Here is a 26,412-nt window from a genome sequence, read left to right on the forward strand (position 1 = left end):
CACAAAAGTAGTGCTCTATTACTTGCTTCTTTACTAAAGCCCTTGACCTCTCCATAAAGCCAGAGTTGGCCAGTATTTCTCCATATGGGCCAAGGTGTGGAAGCTAAATCCCTTAGGATTCCAAAAGTCATATGCAATGTGCATTGGAAGTAAATTTTCAGTGGTAAATTTACCAAACAAATTGACCAGTGGTAATTCTGGTCAATTTGTCCAGGCTGGCAGACCTTGAAGTTCAGAAATTTCTCTACCTCTACTTTTTCATCCTCCCCCCACCTTTTTTTTTTTTTTTTTTTTTTGGGGGGGGGGGGGACGGGACGTTGCACAGAGAGAATTTTGATTCTCCCATGCCATTCCCCTGCTTCCGTAACTTAGTGTGCCTGCCTGTGGATTCTCACTGTTATGGTAGTTACAGCTCAAAACTGTTCTCCAAACAAAAGAGTTGTAGCAGTTTCTGACCCAAAAATCCCTTCTGGATATAGACCTGTCTTCAGCTGTCAGTGAATGATGGACAGGGAAAACAAATAGAAAATTCCACAGATATTATTATCCATTAATAATTAAAGTTAAAATGATCTATGTTTTTCGCCTCTCCTTTTCTCTTGCTCTCTTCTGAAAATGCTTTGCAGCAAGGCTGGACCAAAAAGAGCAAACCTTCACTTTAAGAGATACAATGTGCTTTTAATAGTTTCCTAATAACATTTTGGCTTTAAAGAAGCCCATTTTAATTCTCTCTTTTCATCACCATGTCACCTAAGAGGGGTGAGAAAGGAAAAAGGAACAACTTCTAGATCAATCTCTTCCCTGGTGTTTATATTTTATCTGTGGGTTTTTTTCCTTTTCTGTGAACGATTTGCTAAGATCCTTCTCTTTTTGATAAACATTAACGTATGGAAAAAATTCTTTTTTTTTTTTCCCCCATGCTCCCTCCATGATGTTTTCTTTCATGGACCATTCTTAACACAGATCTCTCTTTTTCTATCTACATGGAGATTCTTATCGATTAAGCTTTATTTGACCCCTGCCATTTGTGATTTGAAGTAATTCTTTTTTTTGGCATCTATTCAGAAGTTTAATAGCAAAAGACATATTTTCAAATGTATAATTGCAAGTATGATTGCAAGTTTTTGTGCTTTCCCAAGTTTATTAGAAGGTGAGAGCACACTGTAAATACTTCTGGGCAGCCAGACCTACCAGGAAAATATACTGCTCAGACAGACTCAAGTTCCTGCAAACTTTTTAGCATCTGCTTAATTTAATTCATGTGAATGAACCCACTGAAATCAACAGAAGTGTTTATGAGAGTCACTTGAACAGGCACTTAATACTCTGTATGACTGGAACATAAGCTGCTGTTTTGTTCAAGAACACAGCCTAACCCACCTTTTCAGCTATTAAACTATAACTATTTCACCGTAAACTGTAACTATTTCAGGGAGATCAAGATGTTCTAGGCACAGCCTATTAATTCATTGCCACCACCCCTGTACTTCCAAAACTTTCTTGACAATGAATAATCAAAAAACTTCCTAACAAATTATAGACAACCACCTACTGCTCCAATCCCTCAAGCCATTTCCAATTTGCAGCAGCAGGCTCTTCAATCATCATGCTAAGGTCGACATTAGTTTTTACATTAATTATTTAAAACAAAGACTCTTATGAGAAAAGTAAAAACCAAGAGATTATTAGTATGAAGATATACTACCACAGGTCTATTACATGGATTAACTGCCATAATACTATTAACAACTTCATAATAATTTGATTACACTGGGAGAACTGTAAACGGAAAAAGAGCATTTAGGTTTACTCTGTTGCAGCGTTATGATGAAAGGTGAAAAAGGAGACATTTAGACCCCTACTAAAGCTATTAAGAATTCACTGTATAAGCTTCTACTCCTCTCTGGTAATAAAGTTCATAAAAGCAACCCATGACTTAACATGAAAGACTTAGAGAATTAGATTTATAGTACTTCCAACTAAATTGTATTGGAAGAAGAGAGAACTTCCTGTGTATGAAGTCACTGACCGGACCAGTGCACTTGTCTTAAGCATTAGTAATAATTCTGTACAGTGAATTTATTCATAATTCAAGGTAAGACACAATAATGGCTCAATTCTTATTCTCTAAGAGGTATTTCTATCCACAAGAACTGAATAAGCGCATAGTCCTGAAAGCGGTGGCTGTGATTGCTTCCAGATTCAAAACCATGTTAAATATAGTACTTTACACATTGACCCTGCAAACATTTATACAGAAGAGTAACTTTAAGATATCTAATATATTCAATCCACTATCTAGCACAGAACAGGATTATATTCTGTTAGCACTGTACAAACACAGAACAAAAAGACAACCTACTGCCTTCAGGAGCCTACAGTCCAAGTTCAGAAAAAGGTAAGTCTTCACATCATCAACAACTGATGTCAGATTTTCAGTGCAAGCTCCTAAGAAAATTATGTTTATGCGATGGCACTGCATGTACACTGTATATATATATGCTTTTGGCTGCTAATCCCCACCTTATAGTTCTAAATCCACTGACTGATTTCAACCATATCTGACAGAGAGAGAGCCATATAGCTGAAGTAGCCATACTGGTTCATACCACAGGTCCATCTAGATCAGTAATCTGTCTCCAACAGCGGCAAACAAAAAATACAGAAGTATAAGAATGGGGGAAGCATATAAATAAAGATGCTTCCCAAACATTTTCCAGCCTTCAGCAATTTGCAACTCAGGCAGTTGGGCTGTTACTTCAGTTTTTAGCAGTTGGCTGCTTGGATAAGCACAGGCTTCTAGGTGGTACTGCCTGACCCATCAGCACAACAACAGAGAATATTGTGTTTTTAACTTTTAATGTTTAGTCTTCAAAAATCAAAGCATACATAAAATTGGTCAACCAATCTGGACTGCTGCTACTCTAACATATTCATGTTGCTACTCATTTCTATAATCATTAGATGCAGCTCTGAGATTTCTGGGCACGCTGCAGAAGCAAAGCTTGCTCAAGCAAACAGGAACTCAATTTGAAGGCCACAGAATTACAGCGCCCAAAATTCTAGATTAAACCTGCAGCTTGGGAAACAGCGTCTAACATTTTAACTACTTGTTCAATTAAACTTTCTGTTCTTTTTCAAAGAGCCCAAAACAATGTCACCTCTGACACAAAAATCTCTAGTTCTCTGCCATTGCCTTTTTCTACACAACCAGAGTATTTTTTAGGTTTAAATATTTAACATAGCATTTGATAAGCTCTTAAAACCACATCTGCAAACATGCCAAGAGAATAAATTTCTAAAGCATGAAGCAAGAATACTTTTTTTCCTCGTCTGGCTTGATTCCTAATTGTAAATTTTTTTTTGAAATATATAGTAGCTTTACTTATCTCCTCTAATAACGTATTCTAAATTGAATTAACAATCCTTCCTGCAGAAGCAAACCTATTGTCTGAATGTTCTTTTCCATTCCATGAAAATTCAAGAGGAAGCAGAGCTGATGTCCAAAGAAGACATATGTAAAACATCTTTACTCTCTTCCTGATATTTCAGGAATCCAATATTATGGATGGGCAATTCACCTTGGACATCAATGTTATATAGCTATTCACTACCAGAAAAGAAAGATAAATTTCAAGTGCTGTTTGTGAAATATTCCCAGTCTGTCATGCAGTGTTACTGCCCAACAGTAAAATATAAAAATTGAAAGTGAGCTTCCAATCTGCATCACTAAATCCTTTTTCAAAGCCAGAGCTTTTTTTTTTTTTTAACATTACCATATACAAATAATTACGCTCTGTATTTCAAAAAAGACATTATTATGCAAGACATATGGAAACATCTGTAGAGGATACCACAAGCTGAGAAAACTGTTCATTTGACGCAGGGCTGTTGGCAGATACGTTCATGCTGGTTACTCTCCCTCACAGCTGTTCTACCTTCACCAGAACCACAGGATTAAATATCATTGCACCAGATAACATCATATTTATCAGAGGTTGCATCAACCTACACTAACCTCAAAATTACATTAAATTATCTCTGAGAATGGCTTATGGTGTTCAAATAACACCTAATTGCCTATCATAAAGAGGCTTTATAAGACTGTATATGGGAGCAGGGACTTTGATGCTGCATCAAGATCAGCCAAAAAGTCGCAATGTTTAATATCCTTGTTATCGTGAATAAGGACTGGACTTTATATTTCCTGAATATTGTAGGTACCTGAATTTGTTCTTCATAAATGAGAAAGATAAACATGGCCACATGATCTACAGAAGGGGAAAACAGCACATTCCTACCTGAAAGGTGTACTGCCAGGACAAACATGCTAAAGATCAAGGCAGTATATTATAGTGACAGAGTGATGCTGATTAATATTTTAGTCAGAAGACCAGAGACATAGCAGAGGCAGATGCAAAACTTGTTTTGCACCTTTAGTGATATGGAGCGTGCGTGTTACATTGAACGGCATTAACATGCTCAGGGGTACTTTAACACCCTTTATTCTGAAGACAAAAATCAGGCCTGGACAACGACATAAAAAGAGAGTAGGGCGAGGCGGGGGGGGGGGAAGTCAGGGAGTCAGGGAGGGGGTTGCCTAGTAAAACAGGAATAACACAAAACAGATCTGGGCCTGTTACTTCAAGTGCCATCTAAAAATTCCTCTAGTCCCCCAGCACGATCACTCTCCTGGTGGGGTGGGCCTGGGTGCCTCTCCGAGCAAGGACTATTTGCTCTGCAGCTTCACACAGGGACAGACTAGGCCCAATGCCACCCCCTCACTGTCTTTTCACTGGGTGGAAGTTGGTCTCTCTACGTCTGCCTTCCATTTTAACTGTTTCAACCCTACTTACCTTGCTAAAATAATTAATTTCAGAAGTACCAACACACTGCCCCCAGTATGGCATGAAAGGGGATCATTCCCACTCAAATGCCAAGCCCATCTGCTCCCTGTGGCTACATTCAGAATAAATTTGGAACAACTCAAATGACGTTAACAGAACTCAGCTACTGTAAAATACTGGGAATGACCCCCTTTGAGAGGAAAAAGGATGAAAGCACATTCATCTTCAGCATTATCCCTGAAGCAGCAGAACTTCATATCCGTGCCAATGGAAAGGGCGTAAATGAGCTGAGGGAACATCCAACTGGGTTAGGAGACTATTAGAAAGGGCTTGGGAGCAGTTGGGAAAATTGGTCAGGGGCCAAATATGTCAGAGAAAACACTGGAAGGGGCCAGGGGAGTGCTGGAGAGTTCTCCACCTTCAGTCCAAAGCCAAACCAGGAGGTTTCCAATCTGTGAGCGCTGAGTTTTCGCCAGCTTTTTTTATTTCCTCACCCAGCCTCTGCCCTAGGTGTTCATTACTTTAAGAGCCATGGGGCCATTAAAGCTAAGTGGAATTATACAGCATTATCTGTGAAAAGAAACAGCTATTTCACCAGGCAATGCCACGTCATTTTGGATCCCTAGCTAATGCCGTCCTGTCACACTGACACTACACTTTAGTTTAACCAGTATGAAGAATATTAACACAATCAGTCATCTTAGAGCCAGGTTTCAAATTAGCCTTGCATTCCAATCTTAAACCTCTAATACATTTTAAATGACCTTCAGATCAAGTAGATACAAGCAGGAAAAGATTGTAGGCCCTGATAAATGAGGTCTATATTTCTTTATTTTACTTCAGCAAAGACTTAGGCATTCGACAGATTCTTTGGGGACAGTTTTTGTATGTCAGCATTTAGCAGGCTGTAGCTAGGGCTGCAAAGCAGTTTCAGTAACAAACTCTTTAATGTGAAATTCTCCCCCTTAGAGACTGATTTTTTCATGCTTAGTCTCTCCCCTGTGATCCCAGATTGTTTTAGAAATATGTTAAGAACTTCCTTCTTCATGTTACGAGAACTACTCTTTTCTGTCTTCATAGATATAAGGATAGGTACAACAGTTAAGCAGCACAAGACTTGGAAAGAAAATATTTTTTAATTCACGCCTAGAACACTTCTGAACAGTTATCTCTAACACTTACAACTTCTCATGGCTCTTTTCTGTAGAAATGCAGTAATTTCAGACTTCTCACATCCCCTTAACATTAGTACTGTCTACTTTACAGTTGGGAAATGGAGGCAGAGATGTATCACTGATTTATCCCACCTAACTTTAGGATGTACCAGTGCCTAGGGAAAGAGACAGATACCTCTAGAGATCAGTTTTGCCTATCTAGATCCGAATAGTCCTTTGGAAGTACTTTTTTTCCTCCTGATTTATCATGCTGAGGACCTAGACTTCCACCTTGACCCTCTCAGAAAGGCTGGATGAATCCATGCTTACATGAGTTGTGGAAGTCCAGGCAGAGCAGAAAGCAACATATAAAGAGAGGACAAACTGAGAAGCAGGATCAACAGACACACCGTAAATTCTGTGTGCCTCTAACCTTAGGGATCTTCTTTTCCAATACATGATGCTCCCAGACCAAAGTCTTGCATCTGTTCAAGACCACTTACCCTAACACTGGTACCCATGACTTTACAGCAATGGGCCAGCACTTTGCAGAGCTAGGAGGTCTGAATACAGTTATGTGCTTCTATACCACAGAAGTCCTATCTGACATGTAATGTAAACTGTGCCAAAAAGTCAACATTTTCAATATGGGAAAAATTCGTTTTTCCCCTTACCTGCCTTTCTGCTAAGGAATAAATGGAAATCTGAGAAAAGAGTTAGAAGAAACTTATGCAACTATGTATCATCTCAGAAGATGCAGCAGACTAGTTTTTGTAACTACTAAAAATCACATTTCATTTCTTCAAAATGGCATGTATGACTATGATGTGTTTCATATCAAGGTACTTTATTACAGAACTTAGTGTTAAACAGTTAAAACGTCTGTACAGTGTACATGACATTTACTGTTGTCCTTCATTATACTGAGCATCTCTCTGGAACTGCTATTTATTTTCCAATCTTTTTTTCTAATGAGTTTGTTCTATATTTGTATTGTAAATGCCTGTCTCTATTTATATTCTATTTCTGAAACTTACAGCATAGCCTTCTCTGTTTACAAGTCAATAGTCTTTTTCTTATGGAAATTACCTTATCCCAAAACAAAGAAAAAAAATTCTGAACCTTTTAATTCTTGCAAATGTTTTTTCTTGAGTTTGGAGTTTAACTGATGCCATGACAGAAAGGCACTAATAACCAGAGTGCAGAGGATACAGCCCAAACCCAATGGCAAATTTTCAGGTCAATGTTGTTAGCAAATGGATGTTTTTCTTCCTCTCTCCTCACCCTTCCATACCCCTGCATTTATTTTGAGTCTGATCCAAAGCCTATTTAAGCCAATGGGAATCTGAATTAAACCCATTCTAAACTTATTAGAAGTAAATCAGATCTTGACATTTCTTTCATGAAGGGAAGGATCCAATTTTGATAAAACCAGTATTTGCAAAAGTCTCATACATTCTGTGCACAGGAAAAACAACCACACTGTATTTTCCACAAAATGCACATAGCTATTATAGCTATTATGTCAATCCATGATCACCTATGTATATTTGTTTTTAAAAAAATACTGTGTTTTGCAAGAATTTTACAAGATTAAAGGCCACAGGAAAAATAGATCACCTGCACATCTAAAACAACATTCAACTCCTTTAATTTCCCCACTTTGAAACAAAAAATATCTTTTTGTCAGCACAGAAAGAATATTCCACCCTCTGCCAATCCCATTATCTTCTTACATAGAGCAGTAGGCCTGTATTTTTCAACAGCAAGTAGAAGGGAAAAGATGCTTTCAATCCATCCCAAGAAATAGCTTGTAGAAGTTTATTTTGTAGACACAATGAAATGAATAAAACATCCATTCAAGATTGCTCAGCCACCTCCTGAAGACACAAACATGTCAAAAGCTGATCAAGGGTTTGGGGGCGGGGGGGAGAATCTTTTATTTTCTCTGCCAATTCTTCAATGAATTCTCTTTCTCCCATTGGGAGAACAGTGACATTTCTTCAGGAAGAGCACTGTCAAAAATAAGGAAACAGAAGTTTATTTCAGCTAACATTTGACTTTCAACAGTCAAACGTGCAGATGGTATCCCAATGAAAATTCTTGTGCACAATATAGGAAAAATTCAGATCAAAATGGCTCAGGCTTTCTTTCAGAGACTTAAAATGAGCAAGCGTAACACATTACAGTATTAGTTAATTAATACAGCATTCATTATTACTGCTATAGGAAGAAAGAAATTATAAATGTTAAAATTCAGTGCTGGGAGACATTAACTCAGTCCAGAGATTTCCTACCTGTATTCACAAACCACCCAGCTTGGAGAGCTACCCACAGAAACCTATGAAATTTCAAGGGCATTGATTCCCTATCAGCAGGGAAAGAAATCAAGTCCCCTCCATATTCCCTGGTCCAGAGAAGGAGAAAGCATCCTTTAATCTCTGTGACAACAAATAGACAGCAATTTACCTGAAGTGATATTTTTTGTAGCTTCCCTCTCCCTTCCCCAAGTCATGACACAAGCAGCCTGAAGTGCATTTCTCAGGGAGGAGACAGAACACATACCACTCTTAATCAGTTGCACTAATTAACTAAGGCACAACAGGATGATGATCAAAAAATTTTTGAACAGAAGAAAGAGGTCCAGAGTATGGATGTAAAGGACATAGAGGACTACAGTGAAAAAATAGGAATCATCAGATACCTGGAAATAATGTGAATTCCCATGAATAAAATAAAAAGGCAGTAAATGTGCTACCAGAGAAATGCATCAACCAGGAAGGGGAAAACAGATGCTCAAACACGTCTGTTCAGTTCTTTGGTTCCTATCCAACTCAAGCAGTGTCCATTTTCTCAGCAGGTTAAGCTATTTGGAGAACTGTCAGTCCCTAAGAAATATTTACTCCTCAGCGCCTTAAGAGAAATAGCTTAGGGAAATGTGCAGGGTCTCTGATCACAGCTCAGGCAAGTCTTTGTTTTGGTTTTAGTATCCTGGTACCTAGGGTTGTCCTTTTTTTTTTTTTTTACTTTCTCAGAGCAAAGAATACTAATGGTCTGTGGCTGTGCATGACTGGCTAATATGAACAAGGACTGAAAGATCTGCAATCTGAAAAGCTAACTCACCCTACCCGGGAGCGGCGTTATGACTAAGAAGCAGCTTAGTCTGAAGTTTGGAAAATGGCTTTGTGTCTAAAAATCAAGACTAGCTGCTAAGTCTTTCTTTTCTTTAAAAAAAAAAAAAAAAAAGCAACTTACATACCCCTCCCCCCACAAATCAATGCATTATAGATACATTCCTCTGGATCTGTCTTTAATTATTAATTACCATTCAGCTTTGCAGTGACTCTCATGGTTATTTCACACTGACAGACCAGAGAGAAGGGTCCATCCCACTTCAGCTAGAAGAGGGGTAGGGGGATGGACAAAAGTAAAAAGGGAGGGAAAAAATCAGTAAGCCTCCAAGACAGTCTGTTTATTTTATAGTTTCAGAAGATGATGCTGTTTAAAAATTTTATTTTCAACACCAAAGTTAAAGGACAGAAATAAAAAATTAAATAACTGCCTGTAGCTAAATGTTTCCTATTCAAAATGCTTAGAATTCAGCTGCAAATCCATGGAAATAGATATTTCTTAAAGGAATTGCAACTACAACCTTAATTCCAGTAATTTTCAATACAGTAAAGTATAACGGTCCTCATAGTAGGTAATGGCAGATAATGATCACAAAAGCTAAATGTTTTCTGCCTAAATTCATAATGAATCCAAGTGGATAAAGGCTACGAGGTAGATGTTTACTAGGGTGGTAAATGAGGTAATTCTTTCCTCAACTAAAAGGAAATTGAAGAAAACAAACAAACAAAAAACCGAAACAAACCAACCCCCAAGAATACATGTTTTTACAGAAATAAAACATTTTGCTTCCCGGTGGTGGTTCTTTTTTACTGTGAAGTGAATGATTTCTGTACTTAGGCATCTCAGACAGCTTGTAAGGCATTTTGTAGCCTAGGTTTTAGATTCACTAAAGTGTAGGTTCTCGCTCCTAAGATGTGCCTGTAGTCTAGCTTACCCTAACATTACTTGTATTTTGTGTAAGATCCTATGATTTTTCCAGAAGGTTTATGCATCAGAAAAAGGCATGATATTCTGATTTATTCTAAATGATTAATTTGATATGTTGCTCTTATATTGGGAAGGGGGGACAGGGACAAAATTCCCACAGTCAACACTGTTTGCCTGTGACACAGGGATAAGAAGAAGATGGTCTCTCGATGGAGCAATGAGGCAGCAACAATTCTGGGCAGCGGAAATGACCCTCGTAAAGCACAGAACACAATCATAGTTCCTAAAAAGGCTCTCTTCATAAAGAGGCGGTAAGCCAAAGATCTAGGTTCTTTGCATCCATTATCTCAGGCACTGTCTCATCCCAGGCTGTGGCTCCCCTCAACTCCCTGAAGGAACATACGCTTGTTGGGAGGTGCACTTGGGCAGGTGGGACTGCAACTAGAGCCAAGCACGTGTCCAGGAGGAAAAGGGATCTCTCCTGACCTCCTACAGAGTGATGCTCTGAGGTGTCAGATAATTATCATCTTGCTTGAGATTTGCAGCCATTATGAACACTCAAAGGACAACAGTCAAATGGCCCTCGAATGAAAGGAATAAACTGAGGGCATCTCAGATGCAAAGTCCAAGGCTAGAAGGGATCACCTGGTCCTTCCTGTCCAGCTTCCTCTCCTCCTTCCCTTCCAGACCCAGATACATATAACTCAGAAACATGCTTAAAGCACATTGCTCAAAATACAGCTACCTACATTTCAAAAAATATACAGCTCCTAGATCTCCCTCTAGTAAGAGTGCCAGTATTTCTTTATACGGACAGCCAGGTAATGATGACTTATTTCTAGACTAAATTTGTCTGCCTTCGATCTTCAGCTATGGGATCTTGTCATGTCCTTGTATAGGAGATTAAAAGGCCCCTACTGATGAATATATTCTCCATATATAAGTACTTACATACAACAATCACATTACCTCTTGACCTTTTCTCTTTGATGAGATTAGTGACTGGCCTCCCTACAAGTCACCTCAAAGCTTATTTTCCAGTATCTGGACCATTTTTTGTGGGTCCTCTCCCCACCCCTCACCCCTTATCTTCAGCGTATGTCCTCTAGAATTGAGGACAATTCTGAGGTGAGGGCACCAGATCTGAACAGCAGCTACCAGAGGCAAAGGCAAGTTAATTTTCTGCCTTGTACTTGATATACCCTTTATGGACAGCCCACAAACAGCTTATGGGAGCCTCATCACAGGTTTCCATGAATAGTGATTCTGGGATAAGCCAGCATAGTGCCGCTGTTGGACAGCTATGTTAAACATTTTGTTCTTCTTTCCCTAAAAAAACTTGGCAAACACGCCTAATAAAATTAGGGCATGCAGAGGGGGGATTAAATGAATGCAGACACATACAAAAATAATCAGCATTTTTTCATCCACGCCACCAGGTTCTCTCCAAGAATCCAAGAGCTTTCCAGGCCCAGACATTATTCATCTCTCAGACTCCGGAGAGCTGTTTCTAATCCGTCTCCTCTTGTTTAGCTTTAGGCTTTGTAGACCTCCACCTACACCTCCAGCAATAATTATTCTAACTAGTCTCTGCTTCCCTGGGCTAATTGCCAATAGAATCCGACTGATTTTCTGCAGAAGAAAGAGCAAGTTTGTCAAGAAAAAGTCTGCAGCTGGAGACAAGGAGGGAAAAAAAAAAAAAAAAAAAAAAAATATGAAAGAGAGCACAATCTTCCAAGTTCAGTTCACAAATACAGATAGGAATTTCTGCATCAAGAACAAACCTCATGAGCCCTCTTTGCCGTACCAATTCAGTTTACGTACATGTTGAGCAAGCTACCCCCCCCAATAACATTACAGTGACTTCTGGGTTGCTACTTCCCAAAACAGCCTTCCACCCTGAGAGTCTTATATCCTTTTTTTTTTTTTTTTTTTTTTTTTTTTTTTTTACTTCCTGATATACAGCTCTTCATCTGGCTGTATTAAAACGAATTTTGCTGGAACTTCGCCATCTAATCAGCCATTTCAGATTATCCTTGCAACCACCTTCATTATCTTAGCAATTTTCGTGCCATCTACAAATTTAACAGCAAAATTCACATCAGCGTCCACATCAGTGATTGAAACTACAGAAATACTGACTAGCACTGGATTCAGAACTAAAGCCTAGAAACTAAGGTAATAATTTTTCACAAAATTGTGAATTAAGTCCCCACTGCTTCCCTGAGGGAGATTTTTTTTTTTTTTCTTCCTGGCACTTGCCCCAGGCGGATGATTTTAGCTGGTGGAAAACACACTTCAACTTCTGTAGCTGACAGACCTGCCTTAGATTGTAAACATCCAAGATCCTTTTTTCAACACTAAGCCATCATTTGCATTCACAGCTTTTAAGGAAACACCATGTGTTCTGACCTGTCATATTTACCCAACACTAAAAAGCCTACCAGGAAAAATAAATTTTATTCTTGTAACGCAATGGGTTACATTCCTAATTGCAGAACTGGAAACAGTTAAAAAAGGAAACTGTTCACTGCATTACATCATGCTCAGCACTAAAGTGGCTCCAGTGTTTCAGTTAGCTTGAGGGCTTGCAATGTGCTTGCTCCAATCAAAAGACACACTCTCACTCATCTCTCCGTAACTTGCGTCTTCATCACCTCTCCAGGAAAATGAAGCTTTAGAATTTGTACTTAATATCACCATTATAACTGAGCACTCTCTACCCTCCTCTCTTCTTTCAAACTGGGTTTCTCTCCTATCCCTTTTTTCTCAGAACTGGAATACACGGTGCAAAGGCAAAGATTTACGTAACTCATCCTTCCAGGTTGCATTCAGCTTCTCGTGGCAAGTTTGGCATATAAATTAAGTCCCCTTACATCCAGGTAGTTGTGGGGATCCTACCATTGATATTTATCATTCAGCAACTCCCTATCAAGAACTTCATACAAAACCTAAAATACTGTGTCCATTTTTGGGATCCTGCTGCAACGAAGACTGACAGACTGGAGTGAGTCCAGTAGAGGATCACGGTTAGAGAGCTGAAGCACATGACAGATAAAGAAAAGTAAGGGAGCTCCATTTGGAGGGTAAATTCCAGTGGGATATAAAAGGAAAAATATTTTCATCGTGAGACTAGTTAAGTACTAGGACAGGTCACCCAGTGAGGCTGGGGAATCTCTATCCTTGGACATCTCAAAACATGCCAGGCCCTTAACAACTTCATCTCATTTTTTATATAAGCCCTACTTAGAGCAGGAAGGTGGGACAGACGACCTCCAGATGTCCCCTCCAACCTCAATTATTCTGCAATTCTATGTCACATGAACTGCTTTTAAATTAATCTCATGTGCCTTAATATCTCATGTGAATATCATATTTTAAGACAAAAGAGTTCCTGATCAAATTTCTACGTCCAAAACTTTAGAGGAAACCAAGTATATTTTAATACCATAACCATTTTCATGACTTTGTAAAGAAAACAAAGGTTTTATTCTCCTTTTAATAACGGCTTCATAAAAACATATTTGAATAATTTATAATATATCAACTCTACTACTGCTATTGCAGTTAGCTCTTCTCACTATGGTAAGCAGACAGTAAAAAGTCTTATTTTTCCTTAGATAAAGCAAGTTCAGAGACAGCACTTCTAGTCAGACTTTACAATCTCTAACTCGGTTTCATGGCATAATTTGTGGGCAGAGTACTGAGTACATTGCTAGGTTTCAGCTCTTTTTTACCTTTGCTGTTTTCATCTCCTTGCTCATTATCAGTATGGCAACAGAAACCCTATAGCTATAATAACTATAGCTTAACCTAAACCCCTTGAAAAAAATTTAGTACGAATATACTCACTTACTAATGAGTATGACTAATAACAGTCTTTCCCTCCCCAAAAATGACTTTCTTTAGTACACCAATAGTTGTACCGAGTGATTTGGTCCCAGTTATTAAGCAGGGTAGTGGCAGAGCTGCGACCAGAGCCGAGGCCTTGTAAGTACACCACCTTTACCACTGGACCATCCTGCCTTCACACATCTCAACCACTTTTTCCAGCGAGATACTGTAATTCATTTGTATATATGGTTAAATAAATCAATAAATATCAACAATAGGCTTTAATAATTTGTGATATTAAACATTATGAATTTAGGGGTATTTGTTATAGACTAGCAAGTATATTTTTAATTGTGACACTTAAGAGTTGAGCCAATAATTTTCCCCAGAGAAGAAGCAAGAAATATTCTCACTTCTTTTCCTCAGCACTGTTATATACACTCTTCGCAAAGGGGGGGCACTATATACCAGTGATAAATGAATGATCTTCCAATACACAGTCTATAAAATGTTTTTAAATATTCTGGATGAAATGTTGCATTGAAATACAATGCCACATCATATGCTGTCATTTTACAGGTAAAACTATATGCTGTTGCAGTATGCCTTTCACTCAAATTCATGTAACTGAAAAGCAAGGGGAGAAAGGTAGTGGCAGGATGGCTCATTTTGACAAAGTACCCTGTAACAACCATATCAATTAGGTTTGCATAGATCTCCAAGTGAGAGGCAGTTAATGAAACAGTGATCATTTTCCCCAACTCTAACTTAGACATGTTAATTAAAAATTAGAGGAAATCATCATCATATAAAATGAGTTCACTGAGAGAGAGAGAGTATAAAAATACCTACCAGGCAGTGCTCTGTACACGAGACTTCTTTTCAACACTAATTAAAATGGGTATTTCTGCACATGCAAGTCTATCCAATGAAACGCAAATAATAGCGCGAGTTTAACATTTAATGATTTCTCTGTTAAAGAGAAGGCTTTCATTCAGGAATGCTATAATTTACTCTGCGTAAGATCCACTTAATCATCATGTTTACTGCCTCCTTTTCTTTCCCACATTTCCTTTTTCTAGTCAGCCATGCAATTGGCAATTTAAGATTTAAATTCTGACCACTTAAGCCTTTATCTATCGCATTTCCCAACCCCCATCTTTATTTTCCTCCTTGTACTACAGATGATCTAGCTGAAAATCTCCCAGAGCTGACAAAATGAGCCAGTTCCACTGGCGAATAAAACACTAGTGAGTACAGCTTCACCCCACAGCGGAGGAATTCCCCCTGGCAGCAGGATGAGTTCAGTTCAGCTGCACAAGTGAAAAGAAGGGGGGGTTACAGAAAGCTTTGCAGAGGGAGGGGGAAGAAGCCAGGTCAAAGGAAATAAGGAGAAGAAGGTTACTGCTCTGGAGGCTCACATCCTGAAAACTCAGATCGAGTTCCTCTGATGGCAATTTTTCAGCCTCTTAAGGAAGTCTCCTTCACCTTAACTCCCCATGAGTAGAGTAAAGATACAATAATTCTTTGTTTTTCTCACATAGTCCTTGGCTTGCTAACGCTTTCTCTCATATATGTGTAAAGCATTTAGTGGGATGAGATCTTAAGGAAATACACAGTGGTTAGCAAGATTAAAGGATGCAACATCAAGCACTCCATAGACCAGCAATGCTAGGATTAAAACCACTAGATCTTTGTCATCTCTGTCTTTCTCCTGTCTGTCTCTTCCCAGATAACCCCGGTTCCCAGTCTACCATGAGAATCTATTACCCAAATCAGCTTCTCATGCCTGTGTATTCACAAGCAAAGCTGCTAACTTAGAGGAGACTATTTTTAGCTAGGGTGCCTGGTTTCCCAGAGCGACCAGGGCTATAGCTGCAAAGCATGTCTTTCACATCTCCTACCGCAATGAGGTAGAGCAGCCAGACCGGGCAGCAGGGCTGCTATAGCAGGATGAGTGAGCGGGACCTGCCCTGAGCACTCACTTGACTCTAAGATAACATTAACTCTTTTGAACACGCTAGCTTAAATGAAAAATTTAACAGACTGCAAAGACAAGACTGAATCTATACCCTACATTCATAACAAAATGATTAAACAAACTTCTTTTTATTAAGATGTACATGAATGGATGAGCAAGGGGAGATGAGTCACTTTTCCTTTTGAGGCCAGAGAGATTTCTATTAAATCCATCCTGCTACTGCAGCAGAAGTGGAAGGAGTCTGGGCTAGTAGCCCACTATGAAGAAGAAAGAAAATAATGGTGTATTGTGAAAACCACAATGGAGGCTAATGGCCAAAAATGTCATGAATTGCTGTCTTAATCAACACTGCTAATCAAAAAAAAACCCCAAAAACAAAAGCCACTGACAAAGTATTTTTATTGTTAAACTGCACACAAACACACAGAGAAGACCTCAGAACCTTTCAGAGCAAAAGGACCCATAGCTTAAGAAAAAAAAAACCTAAAGAAAAGCAACGCAGCTGCAGCAAGTGGCCACAGCTCACTGCAACAAGCATGGACTTGTTCAGCTGCGTGAGCAACATTTTCCAAGCCTGAATGGTGACTTTCTCAAATACTCATCACAAACCTAAAATGACCCTTCCCTACCACCCTGTGCAGGGTACTCAAAGGGGACAGAAATCATGACCTTTAGGAAGCATGGAAACACAGGCTTCTATTTAACAAAAGGAGTTTAATATATTAGTGGTGCCACAGTAGGGACAGGCAAGTTCACATAGTTCCCGACTGCACAAGACGTTCCCTCAACAAAAAAAGCTCAGTCTAAGTGTGCAGGATTCCCAGAATCAGAATCCCATCCAGCCAACACTGCGACAGCCCAAAGGGGATTCAAATTAGGAGGAGCTAACCCTGTACTTAAAGCACAGAAACCATGATTCAGCAAAGCACCCAGGCACATACCAAGTATTCATCGAATTAGGGCTCAACTCCTAAAGCTCGTTTTCTAAAGGACAACTGTTTTGCTGACCTAGACAGCAGCAATTCGTTCCAAACCAACTTTTATTCCATTCATACCATGGGCTAGCGAACATCATTGATCAGCTGCAATTTAGAATTAAAGAAAAAAATGCATTGCAACAAGGGTTTTTTTATTAGTCTATTTTTTAATTCTGATATTCCTACTGCAGGAGTCAATTCTTCAAACGTGACCGAATTTTAATGTAATAAAGAAGAGTGCCATTTAATTGATGCTCAACTAAGTTTTCTTTTATAACACACACAAGAATTTTGTAAATAATCTCCTACATGCCTGTAGCACCTTGGAAGCACCCAATATTTCAAATCTATTTATAGAATTAAAGTATAATTGGATAAGCTGTGAGGTTGTTTCTGTCATGCCTCTGTAAATATCAGAGATGTCATGGTTTTGGATTTTTTTTTTTTTTTTTAAAAACCAACCAAAACAAACCAAAAAACCCAGACACTTCATTTCAGCATCTAATTCTCACCCCCACAAGGATGACTGTATCTTCGTTACACCGATGAATTTCTGCTTTTAAGAATGTCTCAGTGTGAAAGAATAAGACTGGCAGTTGCAGTTAGGATAAAATTCTTCCCGCAAAACCAAAACTGGCTGGTCTGGTTTTTTTTTTCCTTCCTTCTCTACAGAGTCAGCCAGTGTTACATGAATATCTCCTGTTACTTGAATGTGATCACTTACACAGTCCATTGTGATGCATCAGAGTAAGTCCCATTAGATTCTACATGAATATATCAAAACCCCTATACCTTGCTAAAGCTGCATCTCCTTTTCTGAACCAGATAATTTCATTTTAAACAGAAAGCATTGGTGGCTTGAAAAAAAACTTTAAAAAGTCATCTGTCCACAAGCCATTCACCATACCTATAGATTATATTTTAAAAGAATCTCAAATAATATGATATATTCTATTACTGTAACATCTGGTAACTGCAAAGTACTGTAAGTCATACTAGAAAAAAAGCTAGCAATAGCCTGTCTCCAAGAGGATAATGCCAGATATGTTAAAGCAAGAAGTCTCCCCTTAATGGCTATACCCTTGCAATAGTACACTGCACCATGAAAAGGAGTCCTTCCTTAACTCATCCTTTAAGACCAATTTATATCCTTAAGACAGTTCTCTGATAGTCGCTGTAGTTTCAGCTTTGAAAATGAACTAGTTTTGTAAAGAATAAGCCTTAAAATTTACAAAAATTATCTGCACCAGTGAGATCCTGCTATGGACATCTATCTCACAGAGATGACTTTCTAGCAACTTCTGCAGACTGTAAAATTATCATCTGTTGAAATGATGCTTCACTGCAGCTGATCAGGATTTGGAAGTGACAGTGTTAACTAGCTGAAAACTATTAAACAGCTCTTAAAATTGTGCATATAATTTGCACCAATTTGCAAACAGATTTTCCTCACAAAAGTCAGTATAATATGCACTTCTGCTATTTCTTCTTTTGGTGGAAAGCCGTATTTCCAAGCATTCCTTTCTTTTATGAACATATCTAACACATTGCTAGACTACAAACATTGCCCTTAAAATGGCAAATCACGTTGCTGATAATGTGAAGGAAAAACTCATTTTACTGTAATCCCCTTCTCCCGGTGTGGGAAAAAAAAAAGAAAGAAATAGGAACAAGCTCAAAATAATAGTAAAATTTCCTTAAAAATTTAAAGCTAAGAAAGGAAAATATTCAGCAATGTGCCTAGTTGTGCTTCATCTGCAGCTGGTTTCATTTAATGGGATCAAATACAGGCGGCAGATCAGTAGCCAGGTTCAGACTGCCTACTTTAAATCTAAAATTAAGATAAGCTGAGTCCAATGGCTGCTTAGGAAGAGCTACAGTGCTCACTGCATGCAAACCTCTCTCATGGTAAGGTTTCAAAAGCAGTCGAGGACATTTAACCACTCATTTTCTTTCAAAGTTTCACCACCTGCTTTACATAAAGAGCTGCTGAATCGGAGTTAGGCTGTAGTTTGACACTACAGCAGAGCTACCCCAAGGGCTCCTGAAAAAACACCCAAGCACTGCATCAGTATTAACTCACCCTGACAGTTCAAATCTGACAAACAAATGCTGAAAAGTTAATTTTCTATTGTCAAGCTTTATGTTGGCTCAGGTATTATCCGCCTGCACTGTTCCAATCACCCCTATGGATCAGGTAACATCTGTCTTCCAGCATCAGGCACGAAGCCAGCATGGGTTTCATGCTGCGCTGCCTGGCTAATTTGACAGCGCTGCTCCAGATCACACTTGGGCTGCTGGATGATGAAGGAGCGTCTGGTCTGGGATTAATGATCACGGAGCCGGACTCTTATTCTGATTCACAGCAACCGGGGAGAAGCAACAGCCTCTTGGAGAAGACAGAGCAACAGTGTGCTGGCCAACGCGCTCCTGACCTGCGGGATCGCACAGCTCAGGGATTAATGGGAAGAGAGCACGCAGGGCCATGCTCAGAGCCCGCAGGAAAACCCTCCCCCAGGACTGTGCGCCGAGGCGACCCCAGTCACAGGCACCTGAAGGCGGTCAGAGCCCATTCACTGCTATGCAGCTCCAGCAGTCAAATTTCTCTTACCTAAGGCAGACACAGGGACAGAGCAACACCCTCACAGCAATCTGCTCGCGCTGCGGAGCCAGACATGTGGGTGAATTCGTTCCCCAGCCATCCTCAATTGAGCAGAGTTGTACAGGTGTAATTCTGACCAGACCAGTCTGGACCATGCTGCATTACAAAATCCAGCCATGTATTTCAGATGCCACCCAGGTTATTTGCCGTTCAGTGGAAAACGTCGAGACACACTGTCAGTCTGGGACCCCATTACTGGATTCTAATTTAACGGTGTTATAAGCTGATAACAAAGATCCCTGGGCATTTAAATTTATTTTTTCTTAAAACCTCCAAAGACAGAAATGGCAACACTCTGAGTTGATAACAAACTTAAGTGAACCATGAGTGTTTGTAAGGGGAGAGAGCTTAACCTCCACAGAGTACAGGAAGCAACAGTTCAGTGTAATGATGTTTGTTGTCACTTGTGTTTTCCCCGAGGACTGCTTCCATTGCAAAATTTATCTTAGGTTACAAATAAGCAGAAAGTCTGTAACAACCGAAATGTAAATTATTCCTTTTTACAGAATATTTTGAGTAAAATAAATTCCACAACAATTCCCCTGCGCCTCACTGAGGTGACCAACCATGACTTCTCCAAAAACACAAGTTTCTGTATCCAGCAGGTTTCCGTGGTACAGCAAGAATGAAGGTGACTGAGTCACATCACTTAATCCAGTGATGAGCTAAGTGGCTTGTTAATATAAAGACAGTCTTACTCCTGCTATGGAGTTTTTCATGTTAGGATCATACAGGTTTTTGCTACTAAGTAAATAAGCTTCACTGAACTTTACCCTAGTTACTTTAAATTAAATATATGCATCATGATTAGAAAAAAATCCTGAAGTTCTTCCTTAAACAGTGACTGCCAAACTCAAATCCTCCCTGCTTCAGAGACGTACATGGACTAAAGGAGCATCTCCATTCTCAATGTGATACCAAAATAGTGCCTTGGGCTATTACAAAGTCCTGCAATATGCACACACTGTCTGATGGTTTGTGGGTTTTTTTAATTGTTGCAAAGAGGGGGGAGAAAATATTTTTTTACCAGAGGTGGTTTGTTGGTTTTTTTGATGACCCACACATTTGTTTTTCCGACAAACCTAAACATGAAGCACAACTCTAAATGCTATTAAGTAGATGAGATGAGGTGATTACGTAGATGAGATACTAACATGAAGAAGTAATAAACTGTAAATATCAAGAGATCCAAAAAGATGTACAAAATGTGTGAAATACAAACAAAAACTGTAAGATAGGCTCTAGAATCATTTAGACACAACCCAGAAAATAACAAACTGTTAAGAAAATTTGAAAGCTTTTCCTACTATTTAGTAAGAAAGATACATGTATCAGAAATCTTTATGCCACTGTTAGATAAAGAGAGATGTTCATATGTCCATTTTCAGAGCACTACTCAACTTGCTGCAAAACAAGCAAATTGAGATATTACTTGGGGTGGTTTTCTTGTACCACTAATGAATCATGGTGCTTCTAAAGCAACATAAAATTAGGAACAGATGCATTAAGTGTCCAGGGATGTTAACACCAGGTAGCAGAGGCGACTTGACATTTATGCATTTGTGACAGCACCATAACCGAGCCTGCATCTCAGCAGCGTGCTCTCTAAACACAGCCAGCCATATCACTGCCCCTCTGTTTCAAAAGCTAAGGGAAGCAGAAAAGAACTCCCCTGTGAAGTACCATGGTTCACTAAAGAGATACCACCATAAAACCACACAGTCAGGATTTCATTTAGCATGATAGTTGAGAAATACAACTGTCTCCACTCTGTTCCCAGCACAACTGCCTTCGGCAGACACCAGGACTTTACACACAGTGGCAAGAAATAACCGTACGCCCAAGAGCCGCTGCAGTGGGGTCACAACAATTCACAGACATAGTGACAACCAACTACTGGCCACTGTAAGGCTGGGACAACGTGACAAAGGTGCAAAATGCTGGCAACTGTCAATTATGCCCAGACGTGGTCAAATTATTCAAGCTGCCAATTAACTGTACAGGGTTATGGATGTAGCTCTCTGCAGAGCATGCTAAGGTTTATTTGCTGAGGTGCAGCAACAACTCATGTTTGCTGCTTCTTGCCCAGGTTTTGTCTAGAAGCAGAACAGAGGTATTTTATGTTCACAAGCTGAGCTAATTAGCCTTTCCAGAAACCTGGGGAGCTCAGTACAGTGATTCAAGGGTCTTTAAATTGCACTCCAAGCATATCTGGGATGAGGTACATTATCGAAAGCCTACGCTGACCTCCAATACACTGGATAATAGAGGAATGACTACAACCATGATCTCTTGACTTACAATGCAAGGATCTAATCGCTATACCAAGTGATGAGAAAGGCTACCTAAGGCCTTTATACTGCTACAAATCCTCAGAAGAGTAAATTAAATCACAGGCACAAATACAACACACGCAGCAATCCTGAGCTTTACATGAAGAATTCATTTCCACTGTCCATTTAAATGTAGGTGAGAACACTGATCAGACATAGCTTTTCCAAAAAGAAAATAAATTTGTTTCTTCCCAATGCCAAGGCTTCGCTTCCATTTTCAAGGCACTTCATACAGCTACAATCAGTGTTTAACCCTCTGTTGTCTCTTTTGCTCTGGTTTTAATTCATATCATCTAAAGGTATCACCTGAGCTTGTTAAATTATCTACTGGCTGCTTAAGTACATTTTATTTGATTCCCATTCTGTTTATTCAACACAGGCCTCTTATGCCACACTCCTGAAAACAGTATCTGAGCACATTACAGAAGTATATTAAACTGTGATTAAAACCTGCTACGTATGAGCCTTCTCCGAGCTTCCTCTGGACAGAATTCTGCATGCCACCAAGAATTTTATTTTAGAGCCTTAAAAAATAACACAAGTCTAAGCTGCTGTGTGTTTGCTTTCTAAAAAGGCAAGGCAAAAAAATATGGCTTGTACAGGGAAAAGAAGTTGATGAGCTTTGCAATGGTCCAATATTACACAGAAAGATATATATTTCCACAGCCTGCCACGTGTTACCCCTTACTAGACAATAGGAGCAGCCATGCCATACTGCACAAGTCCAACTAAGTCCTTTAGCCAAAGGATTTCCCTCAATATTATGATGGGGGATGCTTCTGTGTTGACCCTCCTTGGTCAAACCCCTCTGGGGGTTGCCTTTATCTGAAGTCTGAGGCAATTAATGTTAACATTGCTTAGTGCTGAGACCTGTGACTGCATCACATCCTCTACAAGGGATTAGTGTGCCTTCTTGCACCTGAGATATGTCACCCAATCCACTGAAACCCTCCTAGCAGATAAAGAAAATTTACTCTGGTGTTACCTTTCCCCTTTATAACTATTCTGTTTTGCTTGGAAGCCTGGTAACCCTAGCAATGAAAGTCATCATAACAATGAGGTTAAAGAAAAAAAAAAAACAACCCACCCTACTAAGTTTCAGCAATTGAGAATCAAATTTAAGTCATAAGAGTCTTCCTCCCCTCCTTCCCCCCCCCGCCCCCAGCGCAACAAATAAAGTTCCCGGCCTCAGGACTTTTTCCTGGGGGATATATCCTCAAAGGCATTTCAGAATACAGTCAAGTCTCAACTGGGAAACAGCATCACTCATCTATGACAACATGACAATTCAGGACGTTTCCATCAAGTTGACAAAGATGCATAACTTATATAAAAATTCATGTTCAAATTATCAACAAATGAAAGTTAATGATGGATCAAAATTTGGCAGACTATTCTAACATGTAACACAATTTGGTCCCCAGCTCCAAGATGTGAAATTTAAGTGATAAATTTGCTGGAGACCTTTTCAAGATAATTGACATGCTACGGTGCATTAATATTTCTTTCATTATAATCAATCTGGAGCGCTCATCTGTTGGCAGAAGGCCAAGTGCATTGTGTAAAAAATACCCCTACCACAAGAGTCTTCTACTTGAAAGACCATCTATGACAACATGACAATTCAGGACGTTTCCATCAAGTTGACAAAGATGCATAACTTATATAAAAATTCATGTTCAAATTATCAACAAATGAAAGTTAATGATGGATCAAATTTGGCAGAACTATTCTAACATGTAACACAATTTGGTCCCCAGCTCCAAGATGTGAAATTTAAGTGATAAATGGTTGCTGGAGACCTTTTCAAGATAATTGACATGCTACGGTGCATTAATATTTCTTTCATTAGTATCAATCTGGAGCGCTCATCTGTTGGCAGAAGGCCAAGTGCATTGTGTAAAAAATACCCCTACCACAAGAGTCTTCTACTTGAAAGACAAATGACTCGGGAAACCAAATATTTTTACTATTAGTCAGATAGTATTAAGAATCTGATTTTTAACCTTGGGTCTTCACTGTCATCTCCTTTTGCATCCATATCTTTTACAGAAATGATAATACCAGCAATTTAAATTATTTACTATTTTAAGTACTTGATTTCTGTCTGAAATAGGGTATTTTGATATGAATATGACCTGAGTATCACCTGCAGTTCCTTTCACAAATCAAAAGCACAAAAAGATTTTGGAAAGCCAGGCTTTTGTAGCAAGTGGGATGTAAGTCCATTGATGATTTTCAGAGTAATTAAGTTAGAATTATCATCTTTTTTAGCTGTTCTAAGAAATATACTTGTCCTCTTCCCTCACCAGGCTCCTCTACTGTACAAGAAGTCTTGTTAAGAGAGGGCACGAACTGGAATCATAGGTCTCTGTGGGCTTCATCCAGCCTGCTGTTGCAATGATACTATCTCCTCTCCATTTTTCCTCGTAATTGCTCCATTTGAAAGCCAACATTCACTCATCATGAGCTCCTCACGCTCATTCTCAACATAGTCAGCATCATCCCCCTTTCAGCTCTACTGGGCACTTCTAACTTGTCACAGTGACTTTGGCCATAAGATTCTCCCAGTAAACGCTTTGAGAAAGTTGTATTTGTCAGGGTCCTGAGAGCACCAATAGGCTTTATTTGCCCTGGGCAGCCTCACCTTGGACCCCAACCCATGCACCCTCTTGTCCACAGCCCTGGGATCTTCATTTCAGCTCCGGCACGGGGTCCTGGCCTGAGCTATGTCATAGGTGTGCCTGTTCCCACTCCCGTTCCCTGACATTCCCAAATTGTTGCTTGGATCTCCTGGCTTGATGTTGGACCCAACTTGTTACCTTGCCTGCAACTAGGAAAATATTCATTTTACATCATTTTTAATCTACGTTTGCTATTCCCACATCAAATTTAATTTTTTCTTGCTTTTTAAAAGTTTAAAAATTTTCAGACACTGGTTGACCTGTTCTTCCTAGCTTGTTCTACAATATTCTTCCAGGTTCTGAGAGGTGGTTACAGCATACACTAGCAGCTGAGGTGGAGAGATAGCACCACAATTCAATTAATGTTTAAAACCTAATAAAAATACTTTTAAACCAATCACGGGTATGAAGTCAAATAAGTACAAAGAGAGAAAAGATAAATCCTGTGGATTCCCCTGAGCCAGACAAGCCTTGAATACCCAGTATCAATAAACGGAACAGAAAGGGAAGAAAGAAATGCAGTTGTCCCTTGTGTCACCATATAGAAGTTAAAAAGCGCGAGACCCTTTTCACCCTGCACAATCACAGATCACTCCTCTTTGAAAAGATCTTTAGATCTTTTCAGAGGGATAAAAATACATCTATTTTCTGCTATTACAACCACAGCAGAATGATCCTCGCATGGGTTTATGCCCACACACAGGCAGCTAAAAACAGATAGTGAAGCAAGCAGCTGCTACCCGAGAACAGAAGTACAAATAAAAAAAAAGACAACACCATAGGGTAAGTGTCTGGCTGCCAAAGCAAATAGCTGCTAATGGCGTGGTGCAGGTACTGGTTTGGGACCCACCTACTGCCAACCAGTTCAGCCACAGAAACTTCCATTCTCTGGAAAAGGAGCATGAGAAGCCAAGTTTTTTCTATCACCAATCCATAGCATCACATATGGATTTCAAGGGAATGGTAACAGAGTAAACCTGAAGTGTCCTGGAGAAGATGATTTTAGCATAGGAGACTTAATTACTTCTACCACAGAAAGAAATTTTTTTCCCCACAAGAAAATAGAACTGAACTAATGGCCCGGGAGAAAAAGCTAAACAAGCAGGCAGCAAGTGGAAGTGCAAACGAAGATTACGCTAAAGGCACATGGGACAGAATTCAGAAAAGTAGGAATGTTGCTGAACAAACAGCATAAATCCACCAGGCTAGACAGCCACTCAAGGGACAGAAATCAGAAGAGAGCCTAAATTAGAAAGAAAATGGGGTAGAAGAGCATATATAGATAAGAAAGACATTAATAAAGAAGAGCATATCGTGCATTCCTTCTCAGTTATACAAACATCATTGCCACCCTGCTTAATTCGTGTATAATTCCATGGGATATTAATTCATCCTGGGATCCACACACATCTGTTGTCTTCATTTCCTATTTCTCCTTCAGTTTTAGCATGTATTACCCACTAAAATACAAACACATCACTTGCTTCCAGCCACACAGATCCCTTCCTTTTCCTGACTTTCCTGAATGTTTTCTATATGCACCTTTCCCCACGCAATTTTTGCGCATTTGGAAATCCAGTAATCCCACCTGGAATCTTTTCCTTTTTACCTTATTCAGCAATGATTTTTTCCTGCTGCTTAGAAACTCTAGCAGTCTGTCTGATTCCACAGAGTTTTCAGGATGTGATCTGTGTCAGAAATGGCATCATTCATCTGTACAAGTGATTCCTAAGCAGAAAGGCATTTGGCAAGACAGACCTTTGAACTGAGGCTGCTTAGGGCTACACATCTCACAAAACATGCCAAATTCCACATATGCTGATCATCGAGGTTACGGTGGCAATGCCGTACTGCGGGAAGGAGAACAAAACGAAGAGGGAA

The sequence above is a fragment of the Aptenodytes forsteri genome, unplaced genomic scaffold (genome assembly GCF_000699145.1).
Source record: "Aptenodytes forsteri isolate BGI_AS27 unplaced genomic scaffold, ASM69914v1 Scaffold111, whole genome shotgun sequence".
Classification (NCBI taxonomy): Eukaryota; Metazoa; Chordata; class Aves; order Sphenisciformes; family Spheniscidae; genus Aptenodytes; species Aptenodytes forsteri.